Consider the following 27,075-nt stretch of genomic DNA (forward strand, 5'->3'; position numbering starts at 1 on the left):
GCCAGCAGGTTCATGTACAACCCAAGGTTCTCATGAAGCTTTTGGGATCATCTGACTTCTTCAACTGGACTTTGACCAAAACTTCACAAGGATGAATGCTTAACACAGATCACGAGTTAAAAGTTTGTGCCTTGAATTAGTCCCCAAATAATGCAGTTTCCTCACTTAGGATTTCATGCTTGTGTGTGTGTGTGTGTGTGTGTGTGTGTGTGTGTGTGTGTGTGTGTGTGTGTGTCTAAGGTGGGAGGTAGGCAGGGAAGGGGTTGGGAGGAGTAAGTGTGTGGAGGACAGAACTAAAAATTGTTTTTCTAGCCAGGTAGTGGTGGCGCACACGTTTAGTCCCAGCACTCGGGAGACAGAGCCAGGCAGATTTCTGTGAGTTCGAGGCCAGCCTGGTCAACAGAGCAAGATCCAGGACAGGCTTCAAAGCTACACAGAGAAACCCTGTCTGGGGGGGGGGGGATTTTCTTCTTTAGTTGCCTCTTGCCATTTTTTGAGACAGGATCTCTCACTGAACCTGGAGTTGGCTGATTTGGCTACCCTGGCTGGCCACAAGTCTCTGGGATCCTTTGGCCTCTGCCTCTCCTGCTTTGGGATCATAGGCATGTACTGCTGTGCTGGGTGTTCATTTAAGCACTGTTAATCAAATTCAGGTCCTCATGCTTGTGTGGCAGACACCTTGCTGACTGGGGTCATCTCCTCAGCCAAGCTCTTAGGATTCCTTAAGAGGAACTGTAGATGAAAGAGTGGACTATGATGAGCCTGTGGGAATGAAACAAAACCCTTCCTGGCTCTAAAATCATGAAAGGATTTTGTTTTTAGCTTTGGATTCTGTTTCTTATTTTTGTCCTAACGATCTTTCTGATTTGTGCCACTGTTGACATCTCTGCCAGTCATTTTTGTTTCCTTGAACTTTAATTGACTAATGTACCATTTCAGAGTCCCAGGCCCTTTTCTGTGTGTGACTCATAGTTCAGGTCTATAGAGCCTGAAGTTTGCTCGGTCTTGGGTCTCAGGGGCAGTAGATAACCATAGCTGGGATACGTAGACATTAGCAGTCAACACCATTGGACTGGGATACGTAGACATTAGCAGTCAACACCATTGGACTGGGATACATAGACATTAGCAGTCAACACCATTGGACTGGGATACATAGACATTAGCAGTCAACACCATTGGACTGGGATACATAGACATTAGCAGTCAACACCATTGGACTGGGATACGTAGACATTAGCAATCAACACCATTGGACTGGGATACATAGACATTAGCAGTCAACACCATTGGACTGGGATACGTAGACATTAGCAATCAACACCATTGGACTGGGATACATAGACATTAGCAGTCAACACCATTGGACTGGGATACGTAGACATTAGCAATCAACATTATTGGACTCAGTTCTAATCTTGTACACACTGGAGCCAAGACAGCCATGAATTTGTAAATACTGCCCACTTTGCTGACCGTTGAGGCTTGATGCCAGTTTGGGATTTTGATCATTAATATTGTCACAAAAATCATTACAGAAAAAGCAGTGGTGCTATCCCATTTTAATGGCTCCATATTACTCTGTTGTAGAGATAGCCCAACATGTATGGCATACGAAATTTTCAGATGTTGCGTCCTTCCTTATATTTTATCATTATAGAAAGAACTGAAATAAACCTTTTACCAAAAATTTTGTGCAAAACAAACAGAAAAAATGATTTGAACACTGTAGCTCTTTTTTTCTTTGTTTTTTTTGTTTGTTTGTTTGTTTTGTTTTTTGGAGACAGGGTTTCTCTGTGTAGCTTTGTGCCTTTCCTGGAACTCACTCTCTAGCTGGCCTTGAACTCTCAGAGATCCACCTGGCTCTGCCTCCCGAGTGTTGGGATTAAAGGCATGTGCCACCACTGCCCGGCTAGCTCTGTTTTTCTAACTTTGTGGCACAGTCAGGATTTACATGTCTCAGAAGGATATTGCTATCAAAACAATCCATCTGAGGTAATTTTCTATGACCTAAATCATGTCCTTTCTTGTTTCCTGGCCACTTGTCCATAGTTATTGAGAAGTTGGTATTTACTCTAAATCTGTCTACTTTTTTTTTCAGCTTGTCAGTTTTGCTCTGTGTGTTTTTAAGCTTTGTTATTGGGTGCATAAATATTTATAATTCTCATGTCTCCTTGATTAACAGCTGCCTTTATCACAATAACTTCACTTTCACTATGTGACAATGCGATTTACATTTGAATCTACTTTTCTGGTATTACTTCGCTGTCTAAGTTTCTACTGCTGTGAAGAGACATCATGACCACAGCAATTCTTATAAAGGAAAACCCTTAATTGGGGTGGTTCTCTTACAGTTTCAGAGGTTCAATCCATTATCATCACAGCAGAGAGCACGGTGGCATGCAGGCAGATGTGGTGCTGGAAAAGTTGCTGTGAGTCCTACATCTTGCAGGCAATTGGAAATTGACTAAAACAGTGGTCAGTATCCTGAGCATAGGAAACCTCAAAGTCCACCCCATAATGACACACTTCATCCAACAAGACCATACCCACTCCAACAAAGCCATACCTCCTAAGAGTGCTACTCCCTTCTGAGATTATGAGGGTCAATTACATTTAAACTATGGCATTCTACTCCCTGGTCCCCATAAGCTTGTAACAGTATCATAATGCAAAATGCATTTAGTCCAACTTGGAAAGTCCCCGTACTCTATCACAGTCTCAGCAATGTTTTAAAGTTCCAAAGTTCAAAGTCTCTTCTGAGAGTCACAAAATCTCTTAACTGTAATCCCCTATAAAATCAAAAGCAAAAAGCAGATCACATACTTCCAACATAGAATGGCACAGGATATGCATTACCATTCCAAAACACAGGGAAAGGAGCACAGTGAGGAAATACTGAACCAAAGCTAGACCAAAAACCAGGTGGGCAAACTCCTAACTCTGCATCTCCATGTCTGATGTCAAAACACTTGTCAGATCTCCAACTCCACCCAGCTTTGTTGACCGCAACACACTTCTTTCTCTTGGGCTAGTTCCACTCCCTGGTAGCAACTCTCCTCTACAGGCATCCAATGGCTCTAGCATCTTGGGTTCTCCAAGGCAATCCTGGCTTCAACTTCACGGCTTCAGGCAATGGCCTCTCCAGGCCTCCATTCAGAGACACTTCTGACACATGCCTGGCCTCAGCAACTTTATTCCATAACTCCTTTCTTCTATCCTGAACGCTAAAGCCAGAACCACATGGCCAAAGCTGCAAGTTCTGCTGCTTGCTGGGGCTGGAACATGGCCCCTTTGTTCAATTAAATCTTCACCAGCTTTCTGTCCCTCACTGTCTAAGCCTGACTGTCCTGAAACTTGCTCTGTAGCTCAAGATGGCCTCAAACTCAGAGATCTGCCAGCCTCTGCCTCCCAAGTGCTGGGACTAAAAGTGTGTACCACCACACCCTACTCTAAGCTTTTCTTTAATTCTTTTCATAAATCAGAACCTTAGCTGGGTGGGATCTTGCCCTTTATTCCATTTCTTAATCCATTCATTTCCTTGAACCCATTCCATTTCCTGGTGTGCTTTTCCCCCTCAAAATCAACATTTTGTGATTTACTCTGCTCAGCTTGCTCCTTTTCATTATAAATCTTCATTAGAGTTACCACTAATAAATCTTCATTAGAGTTGCCACTAATAAATGTCTGAGAGAGTCTATACTAGGCTGTTTTGAGAGTTTCTACCAGTGGAATTAATCCAAAACTCTTCACCTTAGCCTGAGGCAAACTCTTTGGACAGGGACAAAAAGCAGCCACTTTCTTTACCAAAATATCACAAGAATAACCTCTAGGCAACATACTAAAATTCTTCTCCTCTGAAGCCTCTTGATCCCCACAGTTCATCAAATCACATTCAATACCACTGTCTTTCAAGCTGCTACTAGTATGGTCCATTAAGCAGCACTTAAAGCATCCTACTGCTTTCATAACCCAAAGTACCAAAGTCCAAATTCACTTCCAAACAAAAACATGGTCAGACCCATCACAGCAACACCCCACTCCTGATACCACTTCTGTCTTAGTTAGGGTTTCTATTCCTGCGAAGAGACACCATGACCACAGCAACTCTTATAAAGGAAAACATTTAATTGAGGTGGTGGCTTATAGTTTTAGAGGTTCAGCCCATTATCATCATGGCTGAGAGCATGGCGGCATGCAGGCAGATGTGACACTGGAGGAATAGCTGAGAGTCCTACATTTTGCAGGCAACAGGAGGTCAAATAAGACACCAGGCAGAATACTGAGCATGGGAAACTTCAAAGGCCACCTCCAGAGAGACACACCTTCTCCAACAAGGCCATACCCCACTCCAACAAAGCCACACCTCCTAATAGTGCCACTCCTATGAGATTATGGGGTCAATTACATTCAAACTACCACATATACCAAATTAACCCTTGCTTTTGGACTAGTTTTAGCACAGCAATAGCTTTTTCTATGTCCTTATATTCAGCATCTCTGTTTCTTTGTGTTCAGATTTTTTTTTTCTTTGTGGGCAGCCTATAGATGGATCTTGCTATTTATTTAATCTGGGCCTTTTAATTGATACAGACTATATTTAAAGTTATTGATATGGCTGGATTTAAACATGCCAGCTTGTTTTTATATGGACGTCTTATATAAATATTATCACTTATGCATATATTTCACATATACTTTACAACTAATGTAAAAGATCGACCCTTGGGCAGTGGTTCTCCACCTTCCTAATGCTGTGACCGTTGAACAAAATTCCTCATGCTGTGGTGAACCCCCACCACAAAATTATTTTCATTGTTGCTTCATAACTGAACTTTTGCTGCTGTTACGAATTGTAATGTAAATATCTGATATGCAGGATGAGGTCACTGGACCCCAAAGGGGTCAGGACCTGCAAGTTGAGAACCATTGCCCTAAGGCTTCATGCACACTAGGCAAGAGCTCTACACTGAGATATATATATATATATAGATAGATAGATAGATAGATAGATAGATAGATAGATATAGATATAGATATAGATATAGATATAGATATCCCCAGCCATCCAAGGTAACTAGTGCAACAAATTCTTTAGAAATTTTTCTGTTTTTAAATAGGCCAGTGAACCAAGGGGAGAAAAACAGTTTTCAAAATAAGAAATACATGCCTAATAAATATTTCTGAATGTCTCCAGCATCTGTTGCCACCAGGGAAATGCAAATTAAAACCACCTTTAAATTCCTTACCATCCTAGTCAAAATGGCTATCGAGAAAACATATGACCTTAAATGCAGGTGAGGAGATGAGGAAAGAATACTTATCTTCTGCTGGTGAGAGAATGAAGCCACTCAAAAAGCTTCTCAAAGAAACAAACACAGCTGCTGTTGGTTTTTCGCAGCGCTCTTACCCTGCGAGGAAAAGTCACAGAACACAACAAAACCCACTAACGAGAGTTTTATTAAGGTAAGGAGAAAGGGGCAGATGTGTTCGGGCCTGCTGAAAGGACACGTGAAGAGGAGGGGGAGGGGATATGGGATCTGCCTTTTAAGGACTACCCTGCACATGCGCACACAGGCCCACGTGGCTACTTCACGCATGCGCGTAGATCACGCAGTCATGCTGCAAGCAATTTACGTGACCATGCAGCACATGGGTTACGTATGACCCAGAAATGACTAGGTAGAAATGACTAAGTGTCCCACCAGGGCATGCCTGATCATGGGGGCGTGGCGGGAATTCCTATCAGCTGTACCATGCAATCCAGCTATACCAGTGCTGGCATATACCCAAAGGACTCTACATCCTACCCCAGAGATACGTGAACGTTCATATTTAAATGCTACTGCTTTCACAGTAGTAAGGAAACGGAATCAGGCTGGATGCCCATCAACAGATGAATGGCTAATGAAAATATGTATACGCGACATTTCCCTCTGTTGCTGCACAAGCCTCCTTGCCAATACTGCCTCAGAGCAGTTGTTGAAAAGGCTTGATGGCTCACCAAGAAGTTATGCCTGTACATTACTGAACAAAATTGCTGCAAAAATAAATGTAGAGATGGGGAGGCTGATTTGCTTCGGTGCACTGTGGTTTTACTTTACCCTTCGACCGTACCACAGTATCTGAGGATCAAAAGGAGAGAGGGTGGAAGAGAGATTTTTTTTTTTTTTTTTTTTTTTTTTTTTTTTTTTTTTGGTTTTTTGAGACAGGGTTTCTCTGTGTAGCTTTGCGCCTTTCCTGGAACTCACTTGGTAGCCCAGGCTGGCCTGGAACTCACAGAGATCCGCCTGGCTCTGCCTCCCGAGTGCTGGGATTAAAGGCTTGCGCCACCACCGCCCGGCGAGATTTTTAAACTATAAAAAATGTACATCCTAGGCTGACTGAGCAAAGACAACTTAGATAATTAGTGTGTATGGACCTTAATTCTGCTTGGGAACCCTAATACAAATTGACTTTTCTAACCTGTGCTGCTAATTCTTCACATGAAGATAGCTACACTACTATCACTACCTGGTTTCTCTGCATATCATTACATTTGACCCTTTGAGTCCTTGCTGCATATAATTTACTCTGAAGACTCCTTCCCAGCTCTTTTGTACCACTCTCTCTTCTGACCTATAAGACCTGAATTAATAAATGATTCTTTGGTGTATGCCAGTATGTGTATGCGCACACACACATACACACACACACACACACACACACACACACACACACACACACACACGCTGGAATTTTATTCAGCTATAAAGAAAATGAAATTGTGAAAGCTATAGGAAAAGGGAAGTGGAATATATTATATTAAGTGAGGTTGTGGTGATATTTTATTTGTGCTCTAACAAATAAAGCTTGCCTGAAGATCAGAGGGTGGAGCTAGCCACTAGTTAACCATGGAGGCCAGGGAGTGGTGGCACACACATTTGACCCAAGCACTTGGGATCTCAGTACTTGGGAGGCACATGCCTTTAATCCCAGCACTAGGGAGGTGGAGACAGGAAGTGATATGGCTGGGTGGAGAGAGGAATATAAGGCAGGAGGAGACAGGAGCTCAGCCCCTTTTAGGCTGAGGAGTTGGTGGGGTAAGAGGTGGCTGTGGCTTGCTCCTTTGTCTCTCTGATCTTCCAGCACTTACCCCTGTATTAATATTTTTATTATTAAGACCAATCAGAATTCATGCCACATGAGGTAACTGTGCTGGCTAGTTTTATGTCAACTTGTCACAAGCTAAAGTCATCTGAGAGGAGAGAAACTCAACTGAGAAAAATGCCTCCATAAGATTGGGCTGTAGGTAAGCCTGTAGGGCATTAGTTAGTGATCAATGAGGGATGACCCAGCCTATTGTGGGTGGGGACATTCCTGCAATGGTGGTCCTGGGTTCTATAAGAAAGTAGGCTAAGCAAACCATGAGGAGCAAGCCAGTAAGCAGCACTCCTCCATGGCCTCTGCACCAGTTCCTGCCTCCAGGATCCTGCCCTGCTTGAGTTCCTGTTCTGGCTTCCTCCAGTGATGAACTAGAATGTGGGAGCATAAACTAAATACTTTCCTCCCCTATAGTGATATTTTATTTGTACTAAAATGTGATTTGTATGCTAATAAATAAAGTTGCCCAGGGGTCAGAGCTATTAGAGCCATAGCAAAAGCTGGGCAGTGGTGGTGCATGCCTTTAATCCCAGCACTTGGTAGGCAGAGCTAAGTAGATCTCTGTGTGTTCAAGGATACATCCAGCATTAGAGACACACGCCTTTAATCTCAATACCAACCATAGAAGACCTGGAGGTCTGTACAGACAGGTAGTGACGAGGCAGTCATGTGGTTGGGTTTACAACCAATGAGAAGGCAGAACAGAAAGTCTATAAAAGGCAAAAACACAGGAAGTAGGTCTCTTGGCTGAAGAGGCTAGCTGCAGCAGACGGGTAAGGCTCTTAGCTCTGATCTCTTGGCTTTCTTCTTTGCATTAGTTCTGTATTTCTTATTTAATAAGATGGTTGGTTACATCTACACTCCCCAACTTACTTTTGGTCATGATGTTTTATTGCAGCAATAGAAACCCTAACTAAGACTATAACCCAGGCTCAGAAAGAAAAATACTGTATGTTCTTTCTTATACATGGATCATAGCTTTTAACTGCTGAATATGTATATTGAGGTGGGAGTAAGTGTGGATAGAGGCCCAGAAACTAGAAAGGGGCTCAAAAGATGGCATAAAAGAGGCTTTGACAGAAGTGATGGAGGTCAAGCATGGTGGAATATGCCTTTAATTAATCTCAGCATTTAGAAGGTAGAGGCAGGTGGATGTCTGTGAGTTTGAGGCCAGCCTGGTCTACATAGAGAGGAGCCAGAACTACATAAGAGAGAGACTCTGACTTGAGGGGGGGGGGGGTGGAGAGAACAATTGAACATGTATCATAAGTGAAAGGGGGAGACAAAAAGAATAAAAAGTTTGTTTATTCTTCTAAACATTCTAGAATGCAAACGTATTTGTTTCAGGATTTTCTTTAGATGGACTTTCTGCTACACATAATCCCAACATGACATTTCTTTCTATTCTCTGTGGAAATGCTTCCAAAGAGACAAAAAGAGGGTTTGAAAGCTTGCTGTCTGTCTGTCTATGTATAGTGTGTGTGTGTGCGTGCGTGTGTGTGTGTGTGTGTGTGTGTGTGTGTGTGTAGTGTAGTGTTGGGAATTGAATCCACAGCCTCTTACACACCAGGCACATTTTAGGCCAACCCCTAAAACTCTTTATATTTTTAAATACTTAGGCATTCACTCACTCTCTTTGGAAAGTATAATACAGGAAGATCCTTTATATCTTAAACATTCATTTATTATTTTATTTTATCCATATGAATGTTTGCCTGCATGTATATATGTGCCTTACGTTCATGCCTCATGCCCTCAGAGGCCAGAAGAGGGCATCAGATCCCCTGGACTCAGAATTACAGTTGATCATGAGCTGCCATGTGGTGATAGGAACCGAACTCAGATCATCTGGAAGAGCATCAAATACTCTTACCTCTCAGCCATCCCTACAGCCCTCCTTTACATCTGTTACCTGGTTTTCTTGATTAAAAAATATTTTACATGACTAGAACTGACATTGATACAATTCATGAAACTTTTTGAGATTCATCAATGTGTTACATTTTCATTTATTTCTTGTGTGTATGTGTATCTACTTTGTTGTCTGTTTTGTTTTGAAACGACATCGCATCTAGCCTATGCTAGCCTCAACCCTGTTATGTAAAAGAGGATAACCTTGAACTCCTGATCCTCATCTTCCCAGTGTTGAGACTGTAAGCATGTCTGGCATATTTACATACCTGTTTAATTTTATTTTAGTTTTAGTTGTCTGTTTTTATTTCCTAGAGAACTTCTTAGTTTGACCTAGGAAAGAAACACTAGGTAAAGGAGCTATATTCTGATCTACTATAGACACCATTCCTCTGTTTGGTTTAAGGGGGAGAGGGTAAAGGGCAAACAGACAACCTGGTTTTGTCAAGAAAGCAATGGGTTTTCATGTATCTGAACTAACACATAAAAACATGTCAAATTTTCCCTATTTGGGGAATCACAATTGAAATGCCCGGCTCCAAGGAGCAGACGCCGGCTGTCATAAGCATGAGGCTGACTTCTGCACGGGAAGCAGTCATGGATGGTTCCAGACCTTGCCTCTTTTTCTTTTCTGGAACAGAAATGCTCTCCAGTAGAATTCCTCTTCATTTCCTCCTCTATAGACAGGGGAGGAGCGAGCATTTCATCCCATCCACCCTTCTGTGCAGAAGGTGAAGCTTATTTCCCTTTTCCACGGGCATGTTATTTGTGGAAATAACATGCATTTGTGGAAAACACACTTCCAAATCCTGTAAATGCTTTTTTTTTTTTTTTTAAGTCAGCACATGGCAAAATCCTAGCAAACTGTGACCTTACTTCCCGCCACCCCCACTCCCCATGCCTTCAACCTTTACTTCTACCTCATTGGATATTTTATCCTGGCACTCCTTTGTCTAAGGTAGAGTGGATGACAAGAAAAGGCTGGTAAATACTTCAGAATCAAAATGTCAGCCAGGAGGTAATGGCACATGCCTTTAATCCCAGCCCTTGGGAGGCAGAGGCCAGCCTGGTCTACAGAGCAAGTTCTAGGACTGTTACACAGAGAAAGCCTGTCTCGAAAAACAACCTCCCCCCCCCAAAAAAAAACAAAAAAAACAAACAGTAACAACAACAAAACAGAATCAAAATCCAAATTAAACAAGAAAAAGAGTCAAAAAGAAAACCTTTGAGTAATCAAACCGGTTAGCGCAAGTTTAACTCATACCAAACGTAAATTAAGGGAAGGCCGAGAGATGGATGTCTTCGCGTTTGCTGAGAACTAGAGCAACCTTTGTTTGGCTCCCTGATCATGATGTGAGGGGCAGTCTGCTGACGGTAAATGAATTCTATACTCTAAAGGACGTCAAAGGGCTCTCCAGCCCTGAGAACAATAAGCCGTGGACGGGAAATGAAATATGAAGCAAAGCCAAAACTCTTACTACAGCTTTGTTTTATTAAGCTCTGTGCTCATAAGATATTGTCAGGCACAATGAAATGTGACTTTACTAAATGTTATCATTTAATGACACAGAGGATGCAAAAATACAACAAGTCACCCCCAAATGCTGACAGTAGAGCAAACGGGAGGGGACATTAGAGCCACAGTCACCTGATAATATTTCCATAAGCAGTGCTGAAAACCGTCCGGGTCTCAGGATGCTTTGTAAAGACTGTTCAAGTCCAGCTCCTTCGACCACAGAAGTCTATCATATATCCTGTTTGTAGCTGGGATTATCATCCAATACTAATTCCAACTTCCATCTGAGTACACAGATCTAATTCTCATTATCGTTAACTAAAGGACAGTATTGGTACCTTAAATGTTGAGGTCTGTAGAATGAGGAGTTCTAAAAGAGTCCAGGCAGTCAACAGAAGTCCCTGCAGTGACAGAAATGAAAGCTCACTCTCTGAACATAAGGCCGTTCACTTCCAGCTCACAGCACTTCTGTTTAGACAGAGGTTCTGAGTGGGAACATGTACTGAAATCGCCCACTTGCTAGTTCACGCTCCAAACCTGCGGTCTAGGACCTGATGGGGTCTACTTCTGTGCAGAAGGCCACAGTTCCTACTCACTTCTGCAGTCTGTCCTAACGGGTTCTCCTTCTCTTTTCTCCTGGGCAAACAACAACAAAAATAAAATAAAAGCGAGTCTCACAAAATGTTTGCATATTGCTAAATCTTTTGCTTTAAGATGGATTCCTCACATCAAAACCCACGAGATGTAAATTCATGTGTCATTCTTACCTTTTCCCTTGGTTTGAGTAGAAACTATCATCTAAAGCAAAACTCTGACTTAAAAATTTTCTGATATGAGAAAAAAAGTCCCAGAACTCACAGTGCTATTCAGTTTATAGTTCAACCAAATGAACTCTGGAGTTTGATGATATATGATGGTGAGAATCTTATCAGTTTCGTTAAAACCTGGGACTAATAATTAGTCTCTGACTTTATAAAATTGAGAATGACTATTTTCAATAATTAGTACATCAAAACTTTAGTTATGGGCAGGGTTAGAGATATGTTTATTCCTCTATTTAGAGCAGATTAGTCACAAGAGCAGGGAATGAGAAGAGAGGAAGACAAGTAGGAAATACCATTTTTTTTTTTTTACCATCAGAAGGATCCACCCTCAGCTAGAACAGTGAGGAGGTGATCGTGGTAAATTCGTCTTCCATGTACAAATATACAGTACTACCTGGGATAGAGTAAACTCTCAACACATCTAGACTAATAAAGCTTCGAGTGGCATTGCAAAGGTACCCTCAATGAGAAGAAATGTATGGCATCCTTGCCTTGCTCACACTGATGCCTTTGAAGGGTGTTGAGGACTTGGAGATCATCTGATTTGTGTCATAGGACCATGTGCTAAGTGGACAGCATTCTGAGTTTGAGCCACAAATTAGGGGTTACAGAATAGCTGCCACTCTACTTCTGATAAGTGACAGAACATAAATATATTAGGCCAAAGACACCCGAGAAACTTGTGTCATTCTTGACATTAGCTATAAATTAATTAAGTTGAACATGAAAGCGGAGCTGCATTCCAAGGAGAATTCTTGTCCTAAAGCTTTCATCAAATTGAGTTCCCAAGACAAAGGATGCATTTTGTAAAGCTTGCTCTTTACAGATCTTTCAAAAACTTTCCTTCTAAAAGTAGTTGGCCACTTGACTACATAGCATGACTTAGAAACCTAAAGTATTGCTATTTATTGTTTTAGACAATTGCTCTTCGCTAACTTTATGTAAAATTGCATTGCCCAAAAGGGATGTGACTTGGAATTTAAAATGTCCATGAAGTAATTAATGTAAGTATTCATCACATTGTTAGGCTTCAGTGCTCAATGTTGTGATCTGTGTCGAACTTGTGTGGTGTGGTCACGTAGGGTGGAAGTCACGCTTCTGTGGTCCTTTATTCTTTTGTTATCTCTTGTTTATGGCCACCCAACAATCCCCTGACCTAACCTTTGACCTTTGATCCTAAGAGTCAACAGATGACATAAGAAGATACTAAACACAGGGTTATAAATTAAACTTCGTTCATAAACCTTGTTGAAATTTTGATGGAATGATAGCCATTAAAAACAATTACTTAAAATGAAAATTTGTGAATGATGCATGGTTTTTAATAGTCTATTCTTCCCCTTTTCCTCCTTTATCATTTATTGTCAAGATTTGGCTAAAAATAACTCTGCAGATACAGAATCTATAACCGCCAATCAGCCACAGCAGTGTCTTTTATGAGTTCCTGGATGAGTGCCCCCCCACCCCCATTTTTGTAAAGAAAATGTGTTCAGCATGCCTTCTGCTGGGTATTTCAATATCAACTGCTTTTCACCCGAACATTCTACATGTGCAAAGCTGTAGATGCCAGTTGGCCTGTACAAGGAAGTTGCAAAGCAAGACTGATACTGTCTAAGAAATGTCTTTAATGTCCTTCATAGCACAAGGCATTGTTCCCCTAGAAGGTGCTACCACCTTGCAAAGGAAAACAAGAGAAGCAGTCAGCACATGTTTTGGGGCTCTCTTATGAAAAGGCCTGCTATTTCCCAATGGCTTATGCTATTTGGGATCTAGCTGTGTGTAGACGATTCAGTGAGCTAAGTTCACGGTAGTAATCAGTTGCTTCTTCTTGTGTGGGCTATGATCGAGTGTAATAGTGATCAACATATTGACTTCAATAATGACAGTCCTTCTCTCTAATAAAGCTTTGGCTCAGACTTCTGAGTCATTTCTTTGGTTATACTTCCCTATAATTGATTAATCTTCCTACCTAATCTGTATGAGGCTGGCTTATAAATTATGCTGGTGGAGACATTACAGATCCCCAAAGATTTCCTTCCTCTTCCTTCTTCTTCTGATGCCTCTTTCTTATTGTTACTTTCTACAGAGCAAGTTTGGGAAAGAGTGTTAATCTATGTCCCTTCAAAGCTATGTCCTCTTCCAACCTTCCATTCTTAAACTGTTAACTTGAGATCACTAAAAATATTTTATAGGTATCCTGAGAAATTTGATCCTCTCCTTCTCTTTTTTTTTTTCTCATGTCCAGATTCCTGTCTCATTTATTCTAGGAGCATAGAATTGAGTAGGGACCAAGCAAGTCCTTTGCAGACATCCTGTTGTTTGTGTTTTCAGGAAGAAAGAACTGAGTCGCATTACGACGATGACTCTTACAAGGACTCTTTAGGCTCTCCTAAGTGGCCCCATACAACTGCCCAAGAGCTCAATAGCACTCTATCTCTGTCCTCGGAGTTGAATTGTCGTCTGTCATCTTTTGATCAGAGCTGAGGCTACACCTTCCCTTTTCAGTTTCTTTGATCCTTCATTTTATACTGACAAATTCCTGGAGTCTCAGTACCAGAAAGTGATGGCAACTAATCCGATCTCTTTTATCTGTGTCCTAAAGGACTCTTAATATTTCTCAGGAGTGTCTTCACACCTGGGCACTACGCCCATGCCTTGTCCCATTTATCTTCCTCATTATTAATGTCATGACCAAAAGCTGCCAGGAGCTCTTCAACTATGTGTTTGTGTTTTAGGTCCGTTTATCTTTTCTCACATTAACTCTTCTGTGCAGAATCATCTTCTAGGGGCTTTTCCTCTTCCCCCATAAGTAAGTCAGGGTCCATATAATCTGGGTCCATACTGCAGGCATAGATCTCACTGAAGTCCTAAAATTGACTTCAGGTTACATTTCTGTGCCATCCCTGAGGACAAGGATGTAATTATTTGCTGTGAGTAATAGCACAGCAGGTACTGAGCCCGTAGTTTTTTGGCTGAATTAAGTGAATAGAATTACATTCCCTAAGAGTATAAATGATCTACCTTCCAGACATTATTAGGTCGTCCTGATCCACAAAATTAAGAAACACACACACACACACACACACAGAGAGAGAGAGAGAGAGAGAGAGAGAGAGAGAGAGAGAGAGAGAGAGAGAGAGAAAGAGAGAGAGAGCTTTCCATCAGGAGCGAGAAATTTTTAAGTCAAGTGGAAGTGATGAGTCACCAGGCTGCTGTAACTAGGTTTGGGTATCCTTTCCCAAAGACCTTCTGCAGAGATTCAACAAAACTCCCAGGAATTAAAAAGTTCTGTTAGTGGCTCAGATAAAATTAGCCATTTCAGGAGACGCTTGGGTTCTTTTCATAAATTTCAGCGAGAACTTTGATTTCTTAGTACTTTTTCATTTCCTTCTTGGAAAGTTAACTACCTGGGTTGTGGTTTCTGTCAGTGTCCTGCGTCAGTCTTAAGACTGACGTTTGTTCTTTTAGGTTAGAACAAGTACATTGGATTCTAAGAAATGTCTTCCAGGCTTTTCAAGTGTCAATCTCTCATTCTGGATCGGTCCTGCACCCTTAGCTATACGCACGAAGACATACAAAGGGCTTTCGCCCTCTGATATGGATGAAGGCTAGGCCCTAAGGTCAGATTACAGATTGCTCAATCGTCCACACGTTTTTTTTTGTTTGTTTTTGTTTCTCGAAAACAGGATCTTATTATTAATTCTGACTGTCCTAGAACTCAGAGATCCCCCTGCCTCTGCCTTCTGAGTGCTAGGATCAAAGGTGTGCATCACCACTGCCTGGATCTGACTTGCTTTTTTAAACTTCAGTTGTCTTTGGCTATTTGAACCATTTCTCCTTTCACAAGCCAAGTGTTGGAGTTAGCAGCGTGCACAATCACATCTGGCCTGTCAGCATGTTTTCGGTTCTAGACTGCTTGTTTGTTTTTTGTTTTTTTGTCTACTGGATATAACCTCAGACCATCAAGGACAAGGGAACCTCAATTGAGAAAATGCTTCCATCACACTGGCTGGTGGACAAGTCTGTAGGGTGTTTTCTTGATTAAATAATTGATGTGGGTGGGCTCAGTCCACTGTGAGCAGTACCACCCCTGGGCAAGTAGTCCTAGGGTGTCTAAGAAAACAAACTGAGCAAGCCATGGGGAACAAGCCAGTAAGCAGCACCCCTCTATGGCCTCTGCTTCAGTTCCTGCCTCTGGGTTCCTACCTTGAGTTCCTGCCCTGACTTCCCTTCATAATGAACTGTAAGCTATGAGATGAAATAAACCCTTCCCTCCCCCACGTTGCTTTTAGTAATAATGGAAATAGAAAATTAGACTAGGCATCCAACCTGAAAGGAGCCTGGGTCAGGATCCTGACACCTGAGTTTTCCCCCAGGTTCTGCCAATAGTTCTACTTGGCGGTTCAAGACCTCTTACCTTGCCTTCTCCTGCTGAAATGGACAAAGCCTACCTCACTTCCCAGATTACTGTGAGATCTGAAGAAAAAATTGGAGGTGGGGTGGGAAGAGATGGCTCAGAGGTTGTGAATAAGAACTTTAGCTGCCCTTCCAGAGGACCAAGTTTTGGTGTTCTAGCACCCACTGGGCAGCTCATGAAGCGTTTATCTATTAGATTAAAAACTTGGGAGTCAGATATCGGGGTAAGAACCTGAATGATCAGAGAAGCGGTGGAGAAGTGACCAGTGACCTTCTCTTTCTCTTCTTCCTTGGTCCAAAAGGGCCGAGAATCTTTCTAAGCCCCACCTTACTACTTCCTGTGTCCCTCTATACGTCCTTGGTCCTCCAAGACCTCTATGGCTAATTTTGGTCAGCTAGTAGCCAGCTCTGCCCTCTGATTCAAAGTAAACTTTATTGTCAGTCTCAGGAGTGTCAAAGTGTAATCAAAATATCCCACAACAGCTCACAATCATTTGTAACCCCAGTCCCCAGGGGATCCAATGCCCTCTTTCGGTCTCCACAATCACTTCACTCACATGGTGCACAGATACAAATGCAGGCAAAAAGAGGAAAAAAAAAATGTTCATACAGGTACAATAAAATATTTTTAAAGTTTATGTGTGCCGAGTTTAAAGAGTCATAGATGTGAAAAGCAGTGTTCTTTCTGTACACAGGGAGCATGCATTGTTCCTCTGCATTGCCTTATCAGCTGGATGGCTCGGGTGAATTGGGGCAGAAAGGAAGGGAAACCGGAGATGAAGCACGGAACAGTGTTGCTCGTTCCCCTGTGTGCTAATTTGGACCCGTTCTTAATAAAAGAAAGTCACTTTTGTATCCAGGACGCTTTTCCTCCAAAATGAGACGTGTGCCTGGAGTAAGAAGCCACGACAGGAAGATGGACAGGCTTCTCAGGCATGCTTAACACTGGTTAGTTCCCTCTCCCACCTGTGACCCCCCTCAGTGGCTCGCAGAACCCAGCCTGCTTCCGGGAAGGTTCTAGAAAGCCAATCCTAAGGGTAGCGTTCAGTTTCACCACTGTGGCCAGTGGCCTTGTGCCCGAGGTTGCAACTTGAGCCATGAATGATTTCCTGCTCCTAAGGTCACCTAGCAAGCTGTGCACCCCAGGAGTCACCAGGGACGCTTTGTGCCCCCCCCCCCCTGCTCCGTCCGTGAGCCGGCATGTTGAAGGACTCGATTGTTTTTATTTTATTTTATTTTTATTGCACCTTCTAGGCTCCAGACTCACTGGAGACATCCTGACACATAATGCCTCCTCCGGCACAATGCGATGCCCTTTACCTAGTCTCCTGAAGGTGCTGCCTCCCCTCCAGAACAAACAACGGAAATGCATCAGGAGGGCTCAGCGGCAGACAGAATGCACCTCCAAGCAGGAGCCACTCGGGGATTCCTCAGATGAAAGCAGATTTCAATGAACATTGTGTTTCGAAGCCTGCTTCCTCTCACCCTGCAAGAGCCACAGAAGGAACATCCCACTTGCGTCTGCTGACACAAAGGAATGCTGTGCCTGGGAGATTTTATCGGACCTTCCTGTGCCACAGCAACAGAGCTCTGGTTGTGTCTTGGAAGAACTGCTCATTGTTTCTTGGGGACCGCTGGCTCCTTTGGGTGGGATCTGATGGCATCTCTGGAGTTGGAGGTAGTAGGAGGTGCTGGGACGTCAGCCAGCGACAGGCCCCGACTTGCTGGCTTCACGGAAATCAGGGAAGAGGAGTCGCTGTGCCGGCTTTCTGGGTGGTGACCAGCTCATCATTTAAAGTTTAAACATGACCTGTTTACTTACTAGTATCTTCAATTATACAAGCCGAGAAGAACCAGAAAGTGTTTTGAAAACAGAAATGTGATGATTAAAAATATATCTGGAGGATTTAGACGCCTCTTGTATTTCTAGCTTACATGACATAAACCTCAAAAAACTGTGTGTTTGTCCAATGGGAATGAACTTCCGGTTTTAAATCACTGCAATTATAATGAAGAATATGAATTGATAACATTGGACTAGTGAAAGTAGGCCAGTCTTAGATAATGTCTCCTTCTCTCAGAAAGTTGATGGCTTTCTTTCAGTAAGGGGACCATGACGGCTACCTGTTCTTTTCTGCCTTTTTCTCTTCCCCTTCCTCAAGGCCTGCTGGGGCATTCATGACACACAAGAATCCTATAACTGACGGGAACATCATGCAGTGAGGAGAAAGGGTGCTCATGACTTCTCTAAAGAAGCTAGGGTCACTTGTCTGCCTGTAACCTTGTTCAGGTTCATAGGATCACAATATCACCAAACACCTTCTTTGTTCTGAACATACTAATTGAAATTTTCACATATGGTCCTTAGTTAGGCATAAATTTATCTCCCTTTAGTGAGCTGTGAACAGTTCAAGGAGAGTTGGGTCACATTCATCTTCCTATTTCCAGTGTCTAGAACAATATCTTGTCTTATATGTAGTGATTGGATGGCTGGTTGGATGCCTGTTATAGTGTCTAACATAGTAACCAAGGAGATTCATAGATCTATTATTGGATGGCGGGTTGGATGCCTATGTTATAGTGTCTAACATATTAACCAATTGGAGATTCATAGATCTAGTGATTGGATGCCTATGTTATACTGTCTAACATAATCAGTAAGGATTTGACTTGGGCTGTCTACACAGTTCTTGGCATGACTGCACCTGTTGATCATCTGTGCTTTTATTGGTCTACTCATAGATGCTCAGAATGCGGAGGTTTTCAAGATCACGTAGTTTCTCTCCTTCAGTCACAAGATTCAGAGAGAAACAGATTCATCCATAGTCACATATCTAAGAAACATGCCACAGCCCTTTGTTAAAAAAAAAAAAAATCTAGATCTTTTGATTGGCAGTCAAATGCCCACTGCATTATCTTGCCTTCTGTGACTCACTGTTGGAGACCCAGAGGCACCCTGTGGAGCAGTCTATGTCTCCTGGCTGATTTGGGCAAAGTGAAATGAGTGTGGACCAGAGAGAAATGAGTGAAAGGAATGGCTTGGGGCTTCGGCATTCACATACTCAGGCTGTTAGAAAAGCTAACGAGAATGCCTCATCTGTGTTCAGGCTGATGCCATTCTATGTATCTCTCAGATGTCCCATTCAGAATTCACTGGCTGATGTCTCATCCCTATGTTACCTAGGTAACCTGTGGAGGTAGTGCTACCTAGCTCTACTTCACTGGAGAGGGTTTCTGTTTGATGTGGAGGAATTCAGGCTTCAGAAGCCTTTTCCAGAGAGACATATTCCTCTCCACTTCCTTGTATGGCTGATCTTATGATTATAGCTCTAGATCTTCCTGCTACACGGAAATGCTCCAAAACATATCACTTCTGATAACCTGGCTGCTTCTTAGAAATTTGTTTATATTGAAGTTTGAATTGTACAGCCTAAGTAAATACTTAGAAGATGCACAAAAGTAATAGATGAGACATTTATATTTGCATATATTTATATATACATACATGATCATAACAAAATGAAAAAGAAATGCCCATTATTATTTTATTTATGTCTGTAACTGATCATGTGGCCACAGACGAAATTTGATAATCACTTTTTTCCATATCCCTTCTAGTGAACACTTGGGTTGGTTGTAGACCCTTGTGTGATAGTGTGAACCAAATCTTTCTTCTCAAAGGGTCTGGGTCATTAGCAGTTCTGCTAATTGAGTAATTGGTTTTCTATTGCTTTTAATTACAGGATATGAGAGGAGGACGTGGAGGCAACCTGCGAGATCTTTAGCTTTTTAGAACATGCTTCCTTTAACTCTCTCATATAGATTTTTTTGTCTGGAGATTAGCCATCGTGAGTTAAAGAAGTCTAGTGGCATTCTAGTTCAGTCAACTCATAACATGTCTTGGTGTGAAGCTTTTCTCTTTCTGGAACTAAGATCCTGGGATGGTTTGAATAGGTATGGCCCCAATAGATTCATGTATTTGAATGCTTGGCCCATAGTGGGTGGTACCATTAGGAGGTGTGGCCTTGTTGGAGGAAATGTGTCACTGTGGGGGCAGGCTTTGAGATCTCATATGCTTAAACTACAGCCCGTGTGGCTCGCAGTCTTTTCCTGCTACCTGTGGATCAAGATGTAGAATTCTCAGCTCCTTCTCCAGCACCATGTCTGCCTGCATGCTACCATACTTCCTGTCATGATGATAATGGACTGAACCTCTGAAACAGTAAGCCATCCCCAATTAGACGTTTTCCTATATAAGAGTGCTGAGGTTATGGTGTCTCTTCACAGCAATAGAAACCCAAACTAAGATAGATCCCTTAATGATGAGAGCCTGATGCCTCAGGGATGTGAAGTATAAGGTGTGTTTAGTAGATCACTAATAGTAATAGTGAGACACTCCATCCATCCCTTGATTTTCTGACTCTTAAATCTTACTATGGGAGAAATACAAATGCAAGCTGATTTAGGTCAATCAGTAAATGGGCCTTCAAAAGAATGTTCTGTCAATCTATCAAACTAATGAAGAACACAGTAAGATCAATAGATGGCATGAACCCATCTCTGTACCACATTTGTCATGAAATAAGTCCTAGTCAGAAGTGATAGTGTGTGAAATTCATTATGTACCCGATGTGAGGGGTGGGGGAGTTAGCAGAAACACTGTGGGTGTGGGAGTCAAATTTGTACCCATAGTAAGTCTCTATTCTAGTAAGAGAAAACATTGCCCCTTACTTGATGAAAATGACCTGATATAAATTAATCTGCTAATAGAGGTCTAGCTAGGAGCTGGGAATGGTGCCACATTGTTTGAGAGCCTGTGTTGCTTGAAGACTGTGTACTCAGCAGGAACTATAGCTAGGTAGGCCATGGTAAGCAGAAGTCCATGCTGCTGAGACTGTATAAATTCCATCCTTCCCACCATTGCCATATTTTTAATGAACCAATTGGATAGTTCCAGGAGTTGTTGGGGGAAAAGCTGACTGAGAAACCCAGAATGACTAAACCCATCCAATTGACCGTTAAAATCCTCCTCTGTTGAGTTCACCCTTTGTTGAGAATTTTCACAAAACAAATATTTAAGCCAATTCTAGCTCACGTGAAACACAAATATACAAATAGCCAAGCTACTTCTCTATCAGATTTCCTTATCTATAGTTTAAAATCATGTTCCTTCTAATCCCTGAAACATGAGTTATTAGATATTTATGCTTCTGTACCCCACCCCTTTCTAGCAAATGGAGTAACTAAGCACACTGCTTGAAGTTCCACACACTAGGAAGGTTCCCCTCTACCACTGATATTCAGGGCCACCCAAGAGAGGGTCCTTGTAGGCGTTTTAGTTTTAAGTGTCTAGTTTTGAGTGACGTCTGCCTATTATACAGAATCATCTGTTGCCTGGGTGTTGGGTTTCTCATTCCTCTTTCATTGGGCCATAAGAAGCTTCCCCAGGAGGTTAACTGGAATAGATTGGGAGAAAGACCAAGTCAGTACAAGTAGGACCAATGTCTGTATAAGCCACTTGCTCATGCAGCATGTTATTGCCTTCCCACACACTCAAGCCCAAGTCTGTGTACACCATCTGCACTTGATAATGGAGTGCTGTAATGCATACTGAGCTTTAGGGTCAGAAAACACTAGTCAGGGGTACTCAGGCCACATTGCAACTTGGCGATCCATCGTTGACTGTTCAGTCTTAACTGAGGCCCAGTAGGAAGACAAAAAGATACTTCATAGAAGAATTGTCATCTGCAAGCTGCTCCAAAATGTCACTGACATTGCTAGCATCACTCCATCTTCTTGATCATAAGCTCCAAGTGGCAGAGCTACCTGCAGAGTACTCTGGACTTGGAATCCCTGGGTCCCAATCATGATGCAGATTGTAAATCCTCAAGGATACCTCAGCATGCTCCTGTCCAAACTCTTAGATATTTGTGGAGTTTATTTCCTGCCCTTTGTCATACGAATCCCTTCCTACCTTTTTTCAGAGCAAATGGTACATTGTACTCATCAGAGAAGGAGTCGGGAAGAAAGAGAAGCTAGGGGAAGATGGATCAGCTTCAAGCCAAAGACCTGCCTCACGGAGGGGAGGCTGGCCAGCAGAAGAGCCTCGGGATAAGGGAGCTGATTGTGTTAGTGTTTCATGTCTCCCTCACCTTCCCTCCTTAAAACCTTTCTTGACAGCTCAACTTACTCAGAAACATACAGGAATTGTGGGAAATGAAAGTCAGCCTAGCCACTCTGCCTATGTACCACACACACAACCTACGGCAGATTATTTTGGGATGGAGACCTCTGTTTAAGAAAAAGGAAAGCAGCTACTGTGCCCAAGTATCATCACCTTTGCTCAAGAACCCATCTGAGAAGTTCTTTTCTCTTGCCTACAAGCATTGATTCTATAGTGTGTGTGTGTGAGTGTATGTGCGCTCGTGTGTGTGTGTGTGTGTGTGTGTGTGTGTGTGTGTGTGTGTGTGCGCGTGCTCGTGCGTGTGCTTATGTATGTGTTTCCCCCCACCAAGGAGATTATAGAATGAGATGTTTCCAGAATTACTTTTTAATAAATAAATATTTAATAGGATGAAAATATATTCACAGTATGAGTGTATTGTTTATCAACGGTTTTCCTAGTGAGATCCAAAATGTGTTTAGCTTTAAGATTTTTCTTTCTTTCTTTAATGTTCAAAGAATTTGAATTTGCTTTCAAGTTTAAAAATGTGCTTCAGGCAGAAGGCAGTGTGAAATGCTCTAGCATTATAACGAAGAGAGAGCCTCAAAAATTTGCTCTCCAGCCTGCCTGAGATGCTGCTCTGAGGCAGAGGATTGTTGTGATTTCAGAATCCACTATCCTGGGACTGTAGAACAGCCCTTTTCCATGCAAAGCAGTCAGCAGTATTTCCCTTTTGTTCCTGGTCCATCCTTTCAGAGAAGACGGATAACCACTGGTAATCTTTTTATTCATGAACTTCCTTAGAAAATGGTGAGACCATGGTTTTGTGTAAGAAGGAGCATGTGAGGGTATGTGCCCAGCTCTGCCAAGATTGGAAGAGCGTTCACCATAGAGAACAGCTACAGGGAAAGCAAGTATGCAGGAGACTGATGGGAGAGTGGTCCTCAGATCAGCCCTTCTGATCTCAGACCAGTGCGTGATTGCCTGACGAACAGACGTGTCCACCCAACACTGCTGATGTTTCTAAAAATTCCCACCACAGAATAACAGCTGTCAACAGCTATCCCAGATACAGAAGCTGGAAAAGACTGTACGTAGAAAAGAGACTTCAATACAAAAACAGTTTTGTCATTTTGGTGACAAAATTACTCCTGTCTGTGGGTTTGCTAAATATATATCATCTTTGACATAGTATCCACTAAATAATTTTTAACAAATATAATCAGTTAATTAAGGAAGCAAGAAGTCATTTGGCTCTTCAGACAGCAATTAGTTCTATGCCAAAAGGACTCTGGTTTTTTTTTTTTTTTCTTCGTTATTAGGGTCTTTGAAGTTTAAAATTTCAAATAATGTTGGCCCTTAGATTCAGTGCATGTTAGGGTCACAATAGACAAAGACCCCAATGACTGGACAAAGGAGGGCGGGGCAAAGGAGAATGGAAAATGTTCGGGAACTTTCCACCATGGACAGCACACACCCTTGTGTAAACAAAGCTTCTGGACCCAGACTGCATTTCATACTTAAAACAAGGAAAGTGATGAAATGCTTGCTAAGACCAGGGAGAGGATGAACAATGGTTCTTTTTTTATAATCCTCCAAAATTCAGTCCCACATGCTAACAGTTGGAGGGGAAAGTCTTTTGTTCTAGCTGTTTCCAAATGTCAGTTTCCTTCCTGGAGCCCCAGAAGTTTGAGCTGTTGTCAGAAGCGCGAGAGTGTATGTCAGCCACTCTGCCCTGGCGTCCGCCCTTGTCCTGACCGCGTCCCTCTCACTGTTAATCAGCCAGTTCTGACAGGAGACGCTTGGCTTAGCTTGTTAGGAAGGAGCCACCAGGCAGGTTCTCTTGTTCGGTCTTCATCTCCATAGTTTGCTCGGTGTCGCTCAGTAGCAATTCTAGTGAGCTGCTCTCACTTCCCAGTGGTCCACACTGGAGAGGCGATGACAAGGACTCTTGAAAACACATCTTTGTCACAAGTGTCTCCCTTCCTTCTTCCTCCATTGTTTCTTAGAACCATGGGCAGGGAGGGCGGGGGCGGGGGGGGGGGCACGACACACGACTGGTGTCTTTAGACTCTTGAGTTCACCGTACTAAAATGCAGTTGCTAAGTTCTGTCGTATAAAATTTTGCACTTAAGGAAAAGATCCCAAGTAGTAGTTGTTGTTGTTGTTTCGTTTTGTTTTTAAATTAGGCCTGTGGGTAATAGGATAGATTGCATTCATTCATTCATTCGTTCGTTTACTTATTTATTTATTTATTTTTGTTTTTTGAGACAGGGTTTCTCTATGAAACAGCCCCAAAATAGGTTGCATTTATCTGTCTGTCGGTCTGTCTATCTATCTATCTATCTATCTATCTATCTATCTATCTATCTATCTATCATCTATCTATTTTGGTTTTTCGAGACAGGGTTTCTCTATGTAACAGCCCTGGCTGTCCTGGAACTTGCTTTGTAGCCCAGGCTGGCCTCCAACTCACAGAGATCTGTCTGTTCCTACCTCCCAGAGTGCTGGCATTAAAGGCATGAGCCATACCACCACACCCGGCTTTGCCGCACCCCACCTCCTCCTGCTTTCTCTAGCTGGCTTTCCAACCGCCAGGCCTGGGAACAGCCCGCAGCTCGTTGTGGCCATTTGCTAGACTGTACTTCGGTGCTTGATAACTTTCAAAGAGCTGTCACCAAAGGATGATCTCATCGGGTCCTCAGGTAACCCTGCGCGAGGTGGGTAGGGTTGCTGGATTCTCTATCACTGGTTCCCACACGAGGAAAGGAGAGTAAATAAATGATAAACACAGCCAAGATCAGCAAACCCCAGTGGTACAACTGGATTCCAACAGAGGCAATCAGCTTCCAGACTCAACCCTGGATTTGTTTGCTTTTATTACTTTGGTGGTGGTGCCAATCCACCTCTGTTCAGGAAGGTTACATGCCTCTTTTTAATTTACCATTTCTCATGGTAGATGCTGGAAAAATTGTAGCCACAGCTTGCTGGTTCCAGGACCCACACATTTATCAGGTGGCAAATTTTTCTGTTCCTATATTCTGTTTTCATACTAGTTTATTATTTTCTACCCTAATGGCGGTTTCCAATTGAAAAATCGTAATGGAAGCACTGTCTTCAATTCTCACTGCCTTTTTCTCCTTATTTCTTTTGTCTTTCTTTACCCACCTCCTTTTTCCTTCTCTTTTCTCTCACATTTCTTTTCTTTTTCTTTTTCTTTTTTTTTTATTCCGGCCTTATTTTTTGGTGATTACATACTATAATTTGTGGCCAGTATGTAAGGAAACAAGGCTTGATACCGTACAATTTCGCAGGGTATCTGTTTCTCTGTTGTTTTTATCTGTGAAAACTGTTAATAGTAATTTTCTACACAAGTGAAGAGTAGAGAATATTTACGCTAATCAAACATATGGCTAAAATAAAATGAAGATGACTTAATTTGTAGACTTGTTTGGGCATGGACAGTACTACTTACTCCTTGTCTTCTCAAATGGAAAGGTTCCACTGAGGGACACAGAAAGCTTAAGCATAAGCTGATTGACCAAAGCAAAGAGAGACTGGAGTGGGCTGCTCTACAGGGAGCTGGAAGCCCAATAAATTCTGTATGGCAGAGTTGAAAGGGTGGTCTATGAATATTTATGAGGTTGATGGCATGTTCATGATGGTAAGGCAACCCTTTTCCCTCCCAAATCGTGGTGGACTCAATCTCTCTCTAAGGGTATTTCTTCTCATAGTTCTCTTTCAAAGCCTATGGGAGGTGGTGGGTGGGCCACTGTGTCAAAGCCACCATGCAACTGATTTTATAATAAAGTTAGTCAGAATGTCTCATACTGATAGTGTCTGTCAATCAGTCAGTCATATGGGACAGTTTTCTCCCTCTCAAACAAGAATGAGAGAAAAAAGAGAGAATGTGAGCATTCTGGTACTCTGCCTCTCTTGTCGTGCCCATCAAGCTGAGAGCCTGAGGTGAAGGGGGTGGCTGGGTACCAGGCGCGTGCACTAGCATCCTTCTGTACGCCCTCCCCCCGCCAAGCCATGGTTCATGTGATCTGAATGCAGCTGCATAATCCAATCATTTCTACTTCCATACTTCTATCATGAACCAAATTATAGCAACCTGTATTTTCAATAAACTTTAACTGCAGGTTTAATTTCATATATTCTTTTTTTTTATCACTTAATGGATCAGTCTGCTGAAATGATTACACAAACCTAAAATGGTGCCTTTGGAAAGCGAAATAAAACTTCTCGGCAGGAGTGAACAGGTTTTTCAAAGGAAGGGTGTCTCTGCCTTTTAGCGGGGGTTGGGGTGGGGTGGAGACGGCTTCTGGGTTTCTGCTACTTTAATGTGAAAATGAGTATTCATGGGGACTGCTGTCGACTACCTATTGGAAAACGCAAGGCAACATGTATAATTTATGGAGCTGATTGCTTTAAAGAGAGGCTTCTAAAAATGAGGGTTTTTTTTGCAACTCAGGTTGTTCTCAAGGGGAGGCAAGCACGCGGGTATTATTCAGAATTGAGCCCTGCCTGTGAAGCACATAACAGAAAGGAGGAGAGCTCAAGGAAAAATGCCGGAGAAGCAAATTGCTCTGCCACTCTCAGAGTTTCTTTCCCTTTTTCGCAGTCGCGGATGGAACGACTGTCAATACTCCTGAAAATTTTGTTCGATTAAAGGAATTTTAAGCAGCTGTGTTTCTCCCTTGAGACTGTGTCCCTAGGTCCCATGTGCTCTATCAGAGTCTTCAAGCTTTCCTGGCTGGGTGAGTGAATGGACCTGTCCACGGGAACAGAGAAATGGCCTCTAGACTCATCCTGAATAGGATCTTATTTGTGAAGCTGGTCATTGAATTCCGCCAAGCGCCAAAGCTAAGAGCGATGAAAAACAGAATTGCTAATGGTCAAAGTCACTGTCTGTCCAGTAGGACTGGGTTATGAAAGTCAAGGTCTGTGTCGTCGGGAGCTTGAGTGGTACACAGTTCTGTGAAGGTTCTTGCTCAGCTGTCCTGAAATGGAACCTGGAGCCATTAAAGGTGGACTGAAGGATTTGAGATAGTAGACTCAGGCCGAGGGACAGAGTGTCTAGGCACTGGCACTCTTTG

This window comes from Peromyscus californicus, unplaced genomic scaffold (assembly GCF_007827085.1).
Source record: "Peromyscus californicus insignis strain IS unplaced genomic scaffold, ASM782708v3 Scaffold_22__1_contigs__length_63687245, whole genome shotgun sequence".
NCBI lineage: Eukaryota > Metazoa > Chordata > Mammalia > Rodentia > Cricetidae > Peromyscus > Peromyscus californicus.